The sequence below is a fragment of the Papio anubis genome, chromosome 7 (assembly GCF_008728515.1).
Source record: "Papio anubis isolate 15944 chromosome 7, Panubis1.0, whole genome shotgun sequence".
Taxonomy (NCBI): domain Eukaryota; kingdom Metazoa; phylum Chordata; class Mammalia; order Primates; family Cercopithecidae; genus Papio; species Papio anubis.
The window spans coordinates 66935821-66946411 of NC_044982.1; the positions used below are offsets into that span (position 1 = coordinate 66935821).

General features: G+C 39.7%; 1 long non-coding RNA gene across 1 annotated transcript in view; it reads right to left on the reverse strand.

Moving 5' to 3' along the window:
- LOC116275733 overlaps positions 1–8846 on the reverse strand; it is a 35943-nt gene extending 27097 nt beyond the window's left edge. Inside the window, exons 1-2 of the long non-coding RNA XR_004184939.1 lie at positions 8625–8846; positions 5912–5939 (exon numbers count right to left, since the gene is read on the reverse strand). This is a non-coding gene — a long non-coding RNA (uncharacterized LOC116275733). The remainder of the gene's footprint in view (positions 1–5911; positions 5940–8624) is intronic.
- Positions 8847–10591: the final 1745 nt, after the last annotated feature.

A 10591-nucleotide genomic window follows, 5' to 3' on the forward strand; every position in this document is an offset into this window, starting at 1 on the left:
TATACATTTGGTGCACATCTAGCCACTCTAACGATTTCAGTAAATAAAGAAAAAGATAAAAATTGTATGACAAAATATACAAAATGAATAGTTCTTTATTCTAAATATGGGAATGATTTTAAAAACATGAAGATTTTACCACCTATATCCAATTGCAGAAGTCGACAATGGCATTATATTTTTCCCTATTGAGCACCTGCCATTAGCTCTTAATAAAGATAGAAATATTGACCTTCATTCAGTGCTGAAGAGCAGGGCCCAGAATGGAAACTATTCAGAGAGTGGCACTGCATTCCAATGGTGTCTAGTGTTGAAACTTGAAACAAGCTTCAAGTCTGAAGCATAAATATGAGAGAAGCCATTGATCTACACTGCTGCTTTCTTCAAGTCCACAATAAGAATTTTATCAAAGCTCATATCCAACTAACAATAAGGCCAGCAAACCAGAACTGGCGGGGTGAGACTAGACTACATAATGGAATTCCAGTCGTACTTCACTCAGGATGAAAGGTGGCTTGAGAAATCTTGTTCCTAGAACAGAAAAATGCCTGAGAAAAGGGATTGTGGCAACAATGGCAAGAGAACATGTGCATAGGAAGGTTAATGTCAAAAGCCACTTGACATTATGGGGTACAGTTTAGATGTCCCATGACATAGATGTCCTCAACTCATAAAGAAACAATCAGTTTTCAGGGCCCAACATTTACCGAGCAACTACTCTGTGGTGCCAAGATCTATAAGAGAAGGGTCTGCTTGTCTTAGCTCACTTAAACTTTTGCCAATTCAACAATTCCTTATTATCTCGATGTTACAGATAAGGCAACTGAGGCCAGAGAGTTAAAAAGACTCAATTCACATGAGGAGAAAATATTAGCACTAAGATTTAACTCATCTTTTTCCTTCATGACCAATATTTAGCCACACCATTACAGCAGCATCACTACAAAATGTGAAGAAATACAAAGGGCCTTGCCTGGGCAATGGGTGAGGGAGTAGGCTCAGAGGCTGAGGAAAAGAAGGAGTGCCTGTAGTCACTGGAAAGAGGTGAGGGGTGCTCCCGGGGTGCTGATTGTTTTCTGCCTAAGTGTGTGCTTGTTACATGGGTTTGTTCACTTTGTAAAAATTCAACAAGCTGCGTATATGTTATATATGCACTTTTCTATATACATGATGTATGTACTTTTCTACAGCTGACCCTCAGTATCTGCAGGGAATTGGTTCCAGGACCCCTGCAGATACCAAAATCTACATATACTCAAGTCACACAGCCAGCCCTGCAGCACTGCACATACGAAAAGTCAACCCTCCATATCTGTGGGTTTTGGATCCCTCAAATACCGTACTTTTGATCTGCAATGCCTTTGGTTGCAGATGCAGAATCCCCTGATGAGAAAGAGACTAAAAGTACTTATTGGAAAAAATGTGGTACCTGTCTAGTTCAAACCTGCGTATTCAAGGATCAGTACATACAAAGTTAAGAAACTTGATCAGCAGTGGGCTTGCCAAGGGCCTCAGATTTGCTCCTTATCCCAGGCCAGCTCCTTGAGTCTCCCTTTCCTCTGTCTCTCACAGGTACTGGACTTGAACTGGCTTTCCTTTCCCCTTAAAGTAATCAAAACACACACATACTCAAAGGAGACTATAATTAGCCAAATCCTTACCAACCATTATAAAGTGAAACTAAATATTTTCCTAAATACAAACTTCGACATAGTCATATGGAGATGGCACAGAATGATGAAAATCACTGTGGATGAGAGGGAACTCATCTCTAATCTCACTACTGACTGGAGGCACTGAGCCTCCATTTACCCATAAATGAAGGGTTAAATTAGATAACCTTTAAGATCCATTTCCCACACATATTCTTTAGGATATATGTACAATCCTATTCAAAGCAACTTTGTTTATAATAGGAAAAAGTTGGGGAGAATGGCCCTTGATAGAATAATGAATAATAAATTGTTAAATCATGCAAGGAAATATTCTATGGCAATAAGAATTATGGTTATACATATCCACTGGATGGATCTCAGAAGCATAAGTAAGAAAAGCAGGTCAAGTGAACAAAATATATATTGTGGTGCCATTTATATACAGTTAAAAAGAAGCAAAATGAGGTCGGGCAAGTTGGTTCACACCTGTAATCCCAGCATTTTGGGAGGCCGAGCTGGGTGGATCATTTGAGGTCAGGAGTTCAAGCCCAGCCTGGCCAACATGGTGAAACCCCATCTCTACTGAAAATACAAAAATTAGTCGAGTGTGGTGGTAGGCACCTGTAGACCCACCTACTCAGGAGGCTGAGGAGGGAGAATACCTTGAACCCAGGAGGTGGAGGTTGCAGTGAGCCAAGATTGTGCCACTGCACTCCAGCCTGGGTGACAGAGTGAGACCCTCTCAAAAAAAAAAAAAAAAAAAAAAAAAAAGAGGCAAAATGAAATAGCATATTGTTTAGGGATACATGCATGTCTGGTAGAACTATAAAGAACACCAGCAAATGATAAATACAAAATTCAGGACACTGGTGATTTCTGAAGGCAGGTAACGGGTGGGGAGAGGAGATGGAGCAGAGCAGCATTTTCAACAGTATTGGTAGGTTGGTGAGTGCATAAGTATTTGTATGGTTATTATACTTCATAACTTACATATATGTTACATATAACCTTTTATGTATCAAAGAATCCATAATTTTTTTAAATATTACGTGTATTTTTCTAGGAAAATGTTGAGGATAAAGGAGTGAGTACAAAATCTTAAAGATATCAATAAATTTTTACTCTCATCTTTAATAACAGGGCTTGTTCTCAGTGGAGAAAATGCAGGAATATAATTTTTTTCTAGAGGAATTTGCTATCCTTGGCCTTGAGTCTTGGTGCAGCATACAATTGAAGCCAAAAATGAGCCAGATAAACATAATAGAAAACTCTTTATTCAGACAAAAAAATGCAATTGAACTCTTTGTTGTTTTTTGTTTTGAGACAGAGTCTTGCTCTGTTGCCCAGGATGCAGTGCAGTGGCATGATCTTGGCTGACTGCAACCTCCACCTCCTGGGTTCAAGCGATTCTCCCACCTTAGCCTCCTGAGTAGCTGGGACTACAGGTGTGTGTCACCACACCCAGCTGATTTTTGTATTTTTAGTAGAGACGGGGTTTTGCCATGTTGGCCAGGCTGGTCTTACACTCCTGGCCTCAAGTGATCTGCCCACCTCAGCCTCCCAAAGTGTTGAGATTACAGGCATGAGCCACTGCACCCAGCCTATTCACCTCTTCTTTGGAAGTAGCTATTTATAGACTCATTCTACTGATGTTTATTTTACTCCAAACATGGTTGATGATTCAGGAGTGAGCACAACAAATCCCCTGCCCTCACAGAGCTTCTATCCCAGTGGGTGAGACTGACTATAAATCCATTACAAATTAAAAATTAAACAATTTCTGAGAGTAACAGAAAATGAAACATTTATTTTATTGTGACTCTTCACATCTGGTCTCTGCTAATGAAACCACAAATTTTCCTTATTATTTGTCTGCAGTTTGAAAAAAACTGAGTCTCTTGTTTTACTACAATAACAGTAACTTCTCTTCAAAAGTTACTGGTTTCTATGAACAAAAGGATCCAGAGAGGCCAAAGGAATGACGTGATGGTCTCCTTGGTGTGTCACTTTGACTGGGTTACAGTCCCTAGGTATTCAATCAAACACTAATCTAGGTGTTTCTGTGAAAATCATTTTGTAGATGTGATTAATGTCCAGAAGCAGTTTAAGGGATGTTATCCTAGATAATCTGAGTAGTCTTGATTCAATCAGTTAAAAGGCCTTAAAAGCGGAGCTGAGGACTCCTCAAAGAAGAAGAAATTCCACTTGTGGGCAGCGGCCTCAGCCACTGCCCTTCCTGTCACTGGCCCTATGGATTTCAGACTTGTCTAGCCAGCCTTCACCACTATGAAAACCAATTCCTTGTGATCAACTTCCTGCTGGTTCTGCCTCTCTGGTTGAGCCTAATACAGATATATTTATGGTGCGTTGTTTTGGATTCCCACCACAAAAGATCCTGAGTCTAAACATGCAATTGGTTCTATGTTTCCTCAGTAAATAAACAATGATTTGGGGGATGAGAGGTTGCAAGGTGAAGGATATCCACTGAGAACCTACTTAGGAGCCAGAGCTTCCACGTGCACTGTCTCATCTCATCCTTACCCAAACCCACGCAAAGTCACCTTTAGTATCCCCACTTCACTCACAAAGAGGTGAAAACTACAGAAATCCTGTAACTTGCAGAAGGTCACCTGATTACTAAGCAGCGAAAGCAGAGGTGGAATGTGGATCTATACAAGCCCAAAGGCAAAGCTCCCATGCTGCTTCCCTAGGAAGATAAATATTGTGTATTCTTGTCAGTTGATAATGTAAGGTTTGCAACTGAGACACTGTCATGGCACTGGAAAGTAAAGGCTAATTCAGCAAATAATCCAATTTAGCTACAGGATTGGGAAAAATCTGGAGAATAATCAAATTTTTCCTTAGGTATTGACAGAAACATAAAACAATTTTTACAACCGACCATTGAATTTCTCAGAGGGATGCTGAAATAGATGCCAGTGACCAAGAGGGTTCATTTAAATATCTCCATTATAAGATTTGGGATTTAATTTAAAGAAAAAAAAAAAGGTTCACATCAAACAAAACAAATCAGGGCCTGAAATGTAGCTGTATGCCAATCTGCCATTTAATGGTTTTTCCGGAAATACTTCACAGTTACCTATCCTCGAAGCCTCTACCTTTAAGAAATTCACCTTGATTATTCTGTGTCTTTAAAGTGCTAAAATTGAACAGTCAAAATCCCAGTTCCATTTAAGCTTGCTTCCCTTGGAGCCTAGGGCAACCTGTTACTTAAATATAATAGATGAATTTCACTGTATTTCAATGATTTGGGTGACATTTCCTTGACATTCACAATATGTCTATAAATTAGAAGCACTACAGTTTTAACACAAAATGAATAAAATGATCAAAAGAATCCTCCAGTTACTGTCTACCCTTGGAGAGGGGAAAGCCAAACTGATTGCTATTCTCCGCATACATCAAGTTATACTCCAAAGCACGGGGAAAGCACTAATAAATTGCCTTTTCTCATTATATTTCGGTTTACTTTATGTTTTTTAATTGATGTAATTGCTCACTGTCTTCTAGAGTAACATATTAGAGAAAATCTTGGTTAAACCATTGAAACCCTCAATTTACCATTATTTGGTAACCAGAAATTGTTTTCTAAATGTTAAGGCTATAGAGAGGCAAATGACAACAATCTATATCAGGGTTCTTTTGTGTTTCTTCTGTTTTAATTTTTTTAGCACATTGTCTCCTGCACTAGAAGATATAAACCCAATGTAAGAATATTCGAACATAAAAGGCCAGGCAGCACCCAACTCAGGGGAAATGGCTCTTTCCAGACCCTGGAAATTGAAGACCACGCTCTCTGGGGAAAATTCCCATCCTCTCTCAGGGCACACAGGTTTGCAGAGGCACTTTGTGGTCTAACCATGAATAAGGATATAAGGTGATAAGGATCACTGCTAATGCTTGAGTGGAGTGTACTTTGTACTAAACCCTGATGTAAGTACTTTAGGGATACTAAAAGAAACCCTTTGAGGTAGGTATTAATATTATCTCCATTTTACCAGGAGAAAATTGAGAAACAAATATATTTAGTTCTTACTCCAGATCATACAGCTAGCAAGCAGTAGAACCAGGATTCAATCCCAGGCAGTTTTGCTTTTCAGCAGAAGCTGTTTCTTCTCCCATTAGGTTACAGATTACTTGTAAATTCTGTATCATTTTAGCAGCAGCAGTACCCAACCCATATCAAATTTATGAGGATTAAATAATAGATTGAGAAAAAATTAAATATTACGTACCCTTGACAGAGCGATGGACAGAAGGTGCCTGAGAATAGAATAAACAGACCAATGTTAAGATCGAGAACAGGAAATAGCTAGTAACCACCAGCCATAGTCTTTCTCCTCTGCACAGACCCTAAAAAGAAAATTAAAAAAAAAAAACTACCTCCCCACCTTCAACAGAAACAGTTCAAAATCAAACCTAGCTTTCACACCATTAGGAAGAGCACTAAATTAATAGAATATGGTAACACATTTGTACAACTCTGTGGCAACAAAAATTCAAATAAAAGGAGTATTCTATTTAGCCACCTAATAACTAGACAATTTAGTTACCCGGAATTCTCAATTCCGTAAGCATTGCCGTGAAGCAAGGTTTTGACTAAATCTACATAGCTTCGGGATGTTTGGTATGACAGTCGCAGTGTTTGCCTTGGTTGTTGACATGCAGCGGCATCTATAGATTCCTTATGCCTTTCTGAGTCAATGTCACAATGTTATCTTGTCACTTTCACTTTGGGATTTTTATCTGCTACTTCAAGTTAAAGAGGAAAGGCCTGAAATGTGTGTTTTTAAAATACATCCAGGACAACACTTCTATTTTGGAACTCTTCACTGGTTAAATAAAAAACCCTCCAACAGCTGCTAGATAGGAGAGGAATACCAATCATTTCAGAAGCTGAGAAATATGTGATGAGCTACCACTTCGGTTCTTGAAAAATAAGCCCATTCAAAGCTAGCTAAGACTGCGATACTCCAGAAGAAATGCTAAACCTAGGCTGCATTTCTTGTCATTGGTAAGACTGAAAGTGTAGAGTGCCTCAAAATATGCAATTTTCCTTGAATGTTATTATGCAGTACCTGCATTTTTGAGGAAAAGATTTATTCTTGCTTATAGTATCTGTAGTCTCATTTTTGGGCAATGCCTTCACAAGTTCCCTGATTACTACAAAGTTGTACCTGTGCAAGCTCTTTTACACAATGTACACGCCAGAGAAATCAGATATAGTGTTGAAATTCATCGTGCACAATCTGTGAAACAGGGGCTGTATGACCACATCAGCACATGTTACAAGATACATTTCCATTGTTTTTTCATGTCCTTCTGAATTTATTTGACAGAATTTCAGAAGGGAAAATGTGTTTGCTGGAAGGCAGCTTGTTTTTACTTCTTGGAGTCAGCAAAGATGCTGAAAGCTTTTCAACTTTCTTTGCCATTATTTAAACTTCATCATCTCAGACATCTAGCCACACTGCATGCTGCAGTGGTGGGGATTCGTTCCTAAATCGCCCCTTGTCTCAACAGTTTCTGAAGCCACTTGTAGGCAGGTTTAGACATTTTGAAGTCACAGCTCATTTTAAAATACTTTTATACTAACACCCAAAAAAGAAGGTAAAAGCCTTTCTTCTTTTTTTAACCTAGCTCAGTGTACTAGCCCAGGTTCTTAAACTCTCCTAAATATCAAATTTCTACTACTGCTTTCAAAAGTATAATTCCTAAGTTCTTCAGGGTCTTCAAGTTACAAATCTCTCTCTTTTATCTTGCCTTCAAGTAAACCTTCTTGAAATCAAAATGAACATTTGATGACTCTACTTCCTATCCTCCATTTTTGTCATTAACCCACTGTTATTCGACTTTTGTCATTCCAATAAAATTGTTCTTGCTCTCTTCTTGACCTGCAATGGCCTAACACACGGTCATTTTCTTTTTCTTTCTTTTTTTTTTTTTTTTTCTAGACAGAATTTCTCTCTGTTACCAAGTTGGAGTGTAGTGGCACCATCTTGGCTTACTACAACCTTCACCCCCTGGGTTCAAGCGATTCTCCTGCCTCAGCCTCCCTAGTAGCTGGGACTATAGGGGCATGCCACCACACCCAGCTAATTTTTGTATTTTTAGTAGAGATGGGGGTTTCACCATGTTGGCCAGGATGGTCTTGATATCTTGACCTTGTGATCCACCTGTCTCGGCCTCCCCAAGTGCTGGGATTACAGGCGTGAGCCACCCCCACGCCCGGCCTACAGTGTCATTTTCAAACGTGGTCACTCAATAGGCTTTGATAGTGTTAACCAGTACCTCCTTCTTGAAATTATCTGCACATTTTTTTCCCTGAAACCACTTCTGATTTTCCTTGTATTTCTCCCAACATTCTTCAATTGTGTTTAATGAGTCCTCTCCTTACCACCTTAATTGCTGGGATTCTCTGGCTTGGCCTTTGCTCTTCTCCTCTGATTGGACACACTCATCCTGAGCAATCTTAGTCACATTTGTGCCTCTGAAAACTTCTTTACACTGATGATACCAAAACCTATCATCTCCAAACTGAATCTCTTTCCTGAACCTAAGCTTACTTTGCCCACTGCTTCATGGTAATCTCCACCCAAACGTTCCAACAAAATTCTAATTCAAGAGGCTGAAAACTGAACCCATTGTTCCCTTCCCCAAACCTGGCTTCTTCTCTTTGGATTAATGAAACGATGATACACAAAGTTAGAAAGCTGAGAGTAACCCCCTGTTCCTCTCCTCAGTCCCAGGCTCCAGTTATTTCTCATCAAAATGACTACAATAAATTTGCAACTGGTAGCCTTGACCCTGCTATCACCCACCTTCTCCACCCTCCATTCTCCAACCTTTTGAAGTCAAGCCCTTTGAAGAACCCCAATGTCTATGGGTTAAAGTCCAAAATCCAAAGTAAGACATACAAGTCTTTTCAGAATTTCTGCTCCTGCCTACCTTTAAAAGTTGTATGTGCATATATCCTGGCCTCCTGGTTACTTCACATTTTTCTGCCTTTTCTTGACTGCTGTCTCCTAGTCTGTAGTGCTTCTTCTTATTACCCTGGAAAACGAACTCATTCTTCAAGAATCTAATCATAATCCCCAGCACTTCGAGAGGCAGAGGCTGAAAGATTCTTTGAGTCCAGGAGTTCAAGTCCAGCCTGGGCAACATGGTGAAATCCTGTCTCTACAAAAAATACAAAAACGAGCTGGGTATGGTGGTGCATGCCTGTAGTCCCAGATACTCAGGAGGCTGAGAAGGGAGAATCACTTGAGCCAGGGAGGTCAAGGCTGCAGTAAGCCATGATTGTGCCACCACACTCCAGCCTGGGCAACAGAGTAAGACCCTGTTAAAAAAAAAAAAAAAATGTTACCATCTTTGAGAAGCCTCTTATAACCTTTCAGGATAAGTTATGTGCTTCCTCTCATGCTCCTCAGCATCTTGTTTATTCCTCTGTTACAGCATTAATTACTTCGCTGTAACTGCTCTTGGAGTGGGGACCACGAGTGATGGTTTATTTGTCTTTGTATCCTTAATGCTCAGAACCATGACTCACACATAAGAGTGTAATAAATGCTTTGAGAATAGAATGATGCAAGAGATGAAAAGTATATATTTCTACCTCTCAGAAACTATACTTGTCTATATAATTATGTGTAGTTTCCATCTGGAGTCTTCATTTGAGTCCTAAATGGGTATAATGTCTAGTTATCCTGGCTTTAGCTACTTTCCTTACCAAAGGAAGACTCTGTCTGATTGTTTCAGCACTATGAGATGTGAATGAGAACCTCAACAGAGTCCAATGTCACCTTCATTCAGCTAATCTGAAATCGTATGCTGGAAGACACTCTTAAACTTGAATCTCTTTTTTTTTTTTTTTTTTTTTTTTGTGACAGAGTTTCAGTCTTATTGCTCAGGCTGATCTTGGCTCACTGCAACCTCTGCCTCCTGGGTTCAAGTGATTCTCCTGCCTCAGCCTCCCAAGTAGCTGGGATTACAGGCATGCATGCGCCACCATGCCCGGCTAATTTTGTATTTTTAGTAGAGACGGGGTTTATCCGTGTTGGTCAGGCTGGTCTCGAACTCCTGACCTCAGGTGATCCACCCGCCTCAGCCTCCCAAAGTGCTGGGATTACAGGCATGAGCCACTGCACCCGGCCTCTCAAACTTGAATCTTACAAATACTAGAGGAAAACTTGAATTGAGAGCCTTTTTCCTTCTCTTCCTGTTGAACAGATGATATCAAAATGTGAGTATGTCAGATTCTGCTGAAATTCCCCCAGGCTATAGCATTTGCTTCAATGTTATATAGCCTTCCCAGAGCTGACCTCCAGAAAAAATCTCTAAGGAGTATCTCAATATGTTAAATAAGTTTCTTACATACCTAACAAATAAGTTTCTTTACCTAATCAATTATAAAGAGGCTCTATAGGTCTCTCAAAGGCATAATCATACTCCAAAGAATCTAGCCTATCACCTACTGAATCAAGCCCCGCCACCACAAGAAGGAAGTTCCCTATCCTCTCACAGGGTTTCATCAATCTGCATTAATACCATAAAAGTAACAATTTTCACATATTTGCCTTTCCTCTTCAGAGTATCTGGCACAAAGAAGTCAGTCAGTATGTATGTGGTTTAAATTGAATGAATTTGGAACTTCCATTATATAATACTATAAGTGCATTTGTAACCCATTCCCAGCTACTCGCACCCCTCACAGTTCCCCAGATTTACATACTCACTCTCTTTCCCACATGCACTCTTTTTTATGGTGGTTTGCTTATTAGAGGCATTTAACCACCTATAAGCTGTAAGAGGGAAGATTAGAATATTTGCTCCCCAGAAAACAAGACCAAAGTATGTGGTTTTGACTGAGCTGACCCTAGGGTTAAATCTGGAGATGATCCTGACACCTAGAGATA